A 6,297-nucleotide genomic window follows, 5' to 3' on the forward strand; every position below is an offset into this window, starting at 1 on the left:
TCCCAGGTGTGTGTGGGGTGGAGACTGTATTTTGTGTATCTGGTGGGGTGGCAGTGGGGGAGGGGGAAACCCTCTTTTGTGCTACAGGGGACAGATGAATGGAGTTGATGCTCTGCTGCCAACACACACTGATACCCAAGTCTGCTGCACTTGTGGCAAGGCCTGAGCGGTGAGACGCTTCATGGAGCCTGCTTGCTGCCATTTCAGCTGCCTGAGCCCAGGGCTGGAATAAGGCCCACAGCCCCACACTGCCTGCTTGGGAGCTGGCTGAGCAGGGCTGTTTAATCAGTCCTCTCCATGCATTGCTTGCTCAGTACCAGCTAGATTTAGGGTAATGACACTTCCTCCCCAACACCATCTTCATCCCTTTGCTTTTCTCAAAGCTGAATTAAACTGTCTTTTTTTATTCTCATGTTTCCTGTAGGAGGCCTGCCCAGCACCTCCCCTCCCATCTGCTGCTGCAGGGTGAATGGGGTGGATGTTTTGCTGAGCACCTTGCATGGTGCCAATACTTTAAGCAGTTTCCTTCTAAGGCTGTGTCCACACTGGCGCATTCTTGCATGAAAATGGCTGCTCTTGCGCAAAATCATGCCACCTGTCTACACTGGCCGCGTGTTCTTGCGCAAGTAAACTGACGTTGTATTGTAGAAAATCAGGGCTTCTTGCGCAAGAGCTCTTCCAGAAAAGGCCAGTGTAGACAGGCAACATTAATTTCTTGCGCAAGAAAGCCCTATGGTTAAAATGGCCATCAGAGCTTTCTTGCGCAAGAGAGCGTCTACACTGGCATGGATGCTCTTGTGCAAAAGCACATGCCAGTGTAGACGCTCTCTTCTAGAAGGGTGCGTCTAGCTTGGCAAGATTTTGCGCAAAAGCTTGCCAGCTGTCTGCACTGGCCACTTGAATTTGCACAAGAGCACTGACTTTGTAATGTACAAAATCAGTGCTTCTTGCGCAGTTACTTTCACGCTCCCGCTCGGGGAAAAAGCCCTCTTGCCCAAGAATACTTGCGCAAGAGGGCCAGTGTAGACAGGGAAGAACTGTTTTGCGCAAAAAAGCCCCGATGGCTAAAATGGCGATCGGGGCTTTCTTGCGCAAAATCGTGTCTAGACTGGCCACGGATGCTTTTGTGCAAAAGCATCTGTGGCCAGTTCCGTTAAAAGTATTTCCGCAAAACTTTTCAATTAAAAGTATTTCTGTAAAATCATGCTAGTCTAGACGCAGTCAAAGAGTTTTTGCAGAAGAACTCGTCCATAAAAGAGTTTTTGTGTGAGAATGTGCCAATGTAGATGTAGCCCAAGGCTACGTCTACACTCATGGGCTGTGTCTACACTGGGCCACTTATTCTGGAAAATCAGTCGCTTTTCCGGAATAAGCTGCGAGCTGTCTACACTGGCCCTTGAATTTCCGGAAAAGCAACGATGCTCTACTGTACAAAATCAGCCGCTATTCCGGAAAAACTATTCTGCTCCCGCTCGGGCATAAGTCCTTATTCCGGAACACTGTTCCGGAAAAGGGCCAGTGTAGACAGCCCAGTAGTCTTTTCCGGAAAAAATGGCGATCGGGGCTCTTTTCCGGAAAAGCGCGTCTACATTGGCCCCAGATGCTTTTCCGGAAAAGGGCTTTTCCGGAAAAGCAGCCTGCCAATGTAGATGCTCCTTTTCCGGGAAAACTGAATAGTATTCCGTTTTAAGCATTTCTGGAAATTCATGCCAGTGTAGACACAGCCATGGCTTCTTATGCAAGTACAGCCATTCTTGCGTAAGGAAATTTACAGTATGGTGTGGTGAGAGAGGGCTTCTTTTTTATCAGGTGTAAGCACTCTCGTGCAAGAGGGCAGTGTGGATGCTCAGCAGGGGTTTCTTGCGCAAGAAAGCCCTATGGCGAAAATGGCCATCAGAGCTTTCTTGTGTAAGAGAGTTTCCACACTGCCATGGATACTTTTGTACAAAAGCACAGCTTGTACATGGCAGTGTGGATGTTTTCTTGCACAAGAACCCCTGTGTAAGATAGTCTGGTGCAAGAAGCCGCCAGTGTAGCCATAGCCTAAGACCGTGGTCACCAACCCATCGATCGCAAGGCCTTGCCCAGTCGATTGCAAGGCATTCGGGCAACCCCACTCCCCATTTTCCCCACCCCCGAGAAGCCCCGCTACCTACCTCTAGTGTAGTGCCGGCTTCCCGCGGGGTGGACAAAAGTCCTGTTTGAAGCCCGCGTCACTTCTGGGAGTTCTGGAAGTGCACGGGCTACTCCTCTCCTACAGCTCTGTTGCATGCTGGGGGAGCGGGCGTCGGTCCCAGAGGAGGAGTGCGGAGGCTTCCCAGCGCTGCTAGCGCTGAAGGGGTGACTTGAGAGCAGGGGTATCCCTGTGCTGTAGGAGTGGGGGTTGGCCCCGGGGTTTGGCTGGGCTGGGCAGTGCCACAGGAGGGGGGTTTGGCCTTGCTGCAGGAGGGGAGGGCAGGGGTTGGTTGGGCTGGGCCAGGCCGGGCTGAGCTGCACTGTGGAAGGGGGGTTTGGCCCCGGGGCAGGTGCCCGCGGGGGTTGGCCACGCTGTGGGAGGAGAAGGGATGGGCCGGGCCATGCCGTGGAAGGGTGGGGTTTGGCCCTGGGGCAGGCACCCGCGTGAGTTTGGCCCTGCCACGGGAGAGGGGGTTGGCCCCGGGACAGGCACGTGAGGGGGTTCCCTGCCCCGTGGGGGGGAGCGGAGGCATGTGCTGTCTTCCCTCTGGGAAGGGGAGAATCCTGGGAGGAGGCAGATGCAGGGGACTCTCTGCTGCCACTGGCACCCTGCCCCCACTCCCCAGACCCTACTCCCCTGTCCCCAGCTACAGAACTCTGTCCCCATTCCCTGAACTCTGTCCCCACTGGCATCCTGTCCCCTGCTGCAGAACCCTGTCCTCTGCCCTCCCAGCACCTTGTTCCCTCTCCCCTGCCCCCAGCCGCAGAACTTTCCCCACAAAATGTATAATTATAAATGCTTCATTGTAGATTTAAATAGCATGAATAAAAAACAGACCATTTATTTCATAACTATAAACGAGATTTTAATTTTATATATTACATAATTTTAAAATAAACTGTTTATCAGCGGCTACGTCTAGATTGCACCCCTTTTTCGTAAAAGGGATGCAAATTAGACATATCGCAATTGCAAATGAAGCAGGGATTTAAATCTCCCCCACTTCATTAGCATAAAAATGGCTGCCACTTTTTTTCAGCACAGAGCTTTGCCAGAAAAAAGCGCCAGTCTACTCGCGGAGCTTTTAGAAAATAAAGCCTTTTCCGAAAGATCCCTTATTTTAAGAGGAATAAGGGATCTTTTGGAAAAGGCTTTATTTTCTGAAAGATCCCTGACTAGACTGGCGCTTTTTTCCGGCAAAGCCCCGAGCCGGAAAAAAGCGGCAGCCATGTTCATGCAAATGCAGTGGGGAAAATTTAAATCCCCATGGCATTTGTAATTCGGACTTGTCTCATCTGCATCCCTTTTCCGGAAAAGGGGTGCAGTGTAGAGACAGCCTAGATGTAGCCAGAGTGTGTAAGTAAGGGCTGGGGATAGCAAATGATGGACAGGAGGAGAATAGAGAGGGCGGGGCTTCAAGGAAGAGGCGGGGCGGTAGATCTTTACCTGTTCTGAGATTTTAAAAGTGATCTTCGGTGTAAAAAGGTTGGAGACCACTGGCCTAAGAGGAATCAAAACTGCTCCCGGACCGCTGGTGGGGAGAGCCTGGAATTGCAGCAGCTGGGGGGGCTTCTCCCCAGCTCTCTTGCATCTGCCTTTCCTAGCCCAGGTGCTCTAGAAGGGGAGAGGCTGCCCCTGGGCCCTCTGGCTGTGCAGTGCTGAGAGAGCCCCACCTGTCTCCCAACGAATTGGCATTGCTGCGCACATGGTAACTGATGGGTGCGAGGCATCTGAGGCTCAGGAGAACGCTATTGCAGTGTAAGTTGCCACGTGCCTCCTTGTGTGTAGATGGCAAAGTGATGTCAGAGCTGCTGTGCCGGGGTTATGACAGCCACGAGAACAACTGGGTTCAGAAATGAGCGAGCTATTTTCCTGGAAGACAGCTCTATCCATGGCTGTCAGCCAAGGGGGCAGGATGCAGCTCCATGCTCTGGGTGTCCCAGAGCCTCTGATCACCTGAAGCTGGGACTGGGTGATGAGATGGATCACTCAACCGTTGCCTGGCTCTGTTCAGCCCTTTTTGGGGCACCTGGCACCACCCACTAGCAGCAGCTGGGGGCAAGAGAGGTCATTGCTCTGACCCAGTGGGGCCGTTTGTATAGTCTCATTAGCTGCTCCCTGCTTTTGTCATGCCCCAGACTGCTGGTTCACACTGGCACCAGGCCCATTAGTGGGGGGACACTTACCATTGGGTTAAGGAAATGGGGGCAGCTAGCCCAGGCTAGCACCATCTGTAGGACCATGGGTGGCATGAACATGGAGCTGGGCATTGGGTTCCAAGCATGGGGGGAGAATACAGCTCTGGGGGACAGGAATGTGACCACCACCCTTTCACTGCCTTGCTCTGTAGCTGCTGCTTTCCTGATTTCTGGCCCACAGAGCTGGCTAGCCAACAACCTGCCAGCCCTGAATGGGTCACTCAGCCACAGGAATCAACCGTCCCCCCCTTGTTCCTATAAAGCCTGGTCAAAATCACCTTGGCTTTAAAACACCCAGACTGGGCCCTGGGGAGCCTCATGGCTGTTATCTCAGCTCCCCTCCCCCAGCTCAGGGCGCTCTGCCCTGCCCCATAGTAGTGTTTGGGGCCTGCAGTGTTAAACATTCACTTCAGGCAGCATTGACCTTTCCTCTCTGCTTCTGCCAGAGTCCCCAGCCACCTTGCAGCTGTGGCACCGCTTGGTGCACTCTGACTTTCCTGGGACAAACGAGCCCTCTGGCTTAGCTGCATGCCACCTCCTTCCCCTGCACGGGCATTGTTCAGTGCAGAAACAGCCCTCACCCAGGACTCATCACCCTTTTCCTGCCAGCAGGCCAGCCCTCACACCACTCCCAGCCAGGGCTTTTGCAGGCTCCACACATCGCCCTCTCCTGGGGCCAGGCAGGTGTAACCTCTTGCTCCCAAGCCTCCTGGTTACGTTTTAATCTCACCATATAGGGCATGATGAAGACTAGGCTAGTGTGCGGGGTTGCCTGTGTGGTCTGCACTACAATGTTACATCCAGGTAAAGCGTCTTACCCAATCACATCAGTGTCTATGTTGCTGTTTCTGCAGAAGTGGGGCCCTGCTACACTGACATAACATCACCTCTGCAGGCGGCTTAGTGTGTATATCGACGGCCACATTTACTGCCCAGCTGCTCTCTCAGTGGGTAGCAGCAGGTCTCCTACCTGGGCCTTAGCAGAGGGGCTCACAGCTGGAGCTCTCCCTGTGCACCCTACAGCCAAGAGGCCGTGCTGTGAGCTCTGAGGAGGGCTTGGTTTCCCTTCAAGAAGCAACCCCCCCCCCCGGTGAAAATGCCATTCTTGGCAGTGTCACAGCTGCTATTTCACATTTCCTCTCTGGCTGCCAGCTGCAGCGCAGGGAGTGGCGCACTAGTTCTGATCCTCACATGGGCAAACATTTGGGCTGTCAGCCCCAGGGCCAGGCTGAGGGAGGGAGAGGAGGGCTCTGGCTGTGAGCCTTCCATAGGCAGACAGCCAGAGCTGGAGCTGAAAGGTGAAACAACAGCAGCAGTGAAACTGTCAAAAATATCAGTTTCGCTGCTGATCCGCTCCCTGCTGTGAAACTCAGCCCTGCAGTGGCTCACAGTGGTGAACTTGGCCACGGCTGACAGCTTTTGGGGGAGCCACTGCTGTGAGCCAGTGCCTGCCTGGTAGCTGGGTGGAGCCAGCTAGGAGCCCCGCCAACAGCTAGGGCAGCCAGGCTATAGATGACAATGTCGCTCAGGGCCCCACTCCAGCTGGCGGACGTGCACAGTGTGAGGACATGCACCACTGAGAGAAGCAAGCTGGCCATTAATCACTGCTTTAAATACTGCAAGGGGTAGCTGACTGAGTCTGTACAGGATAAACTTAAAAAACAACAAATGGTCTGGTAGCACTTTCTAGACTAACAAAACATGTAGATGGAATCATGAGCTTTCATGTGCACAGCCCACTTCTTCAGCTGACCAGAGTTTTGAGTTTAGGATGTGCAGACTGAAAATCAATAGGGACAAAGGGGGGGTGGAGGAAAAAAAGAGAGGGGATGGGAAACAACGAGCAAAGGGTATGGAAATATCAAAGGGAAAAACAAGTAGGCAGAACTGGCAATCTATAAACACCTGGGCTGTGTCTACACT

Source organism: Pelodiscus sinensis, chromosome 1 (genome assembly GCF_052426305.1).
Source record: "Pelodiscus sinensis isolate ZL-2025 chromosome 1, ASM5242630v1, whole genome shotgun sequence".
Lineage (NCBI taxonomy): Eukaryota > Metazoa > Chordata > Testudines > Trionychidae > Pelodiscus > Pelodiscus sinensis.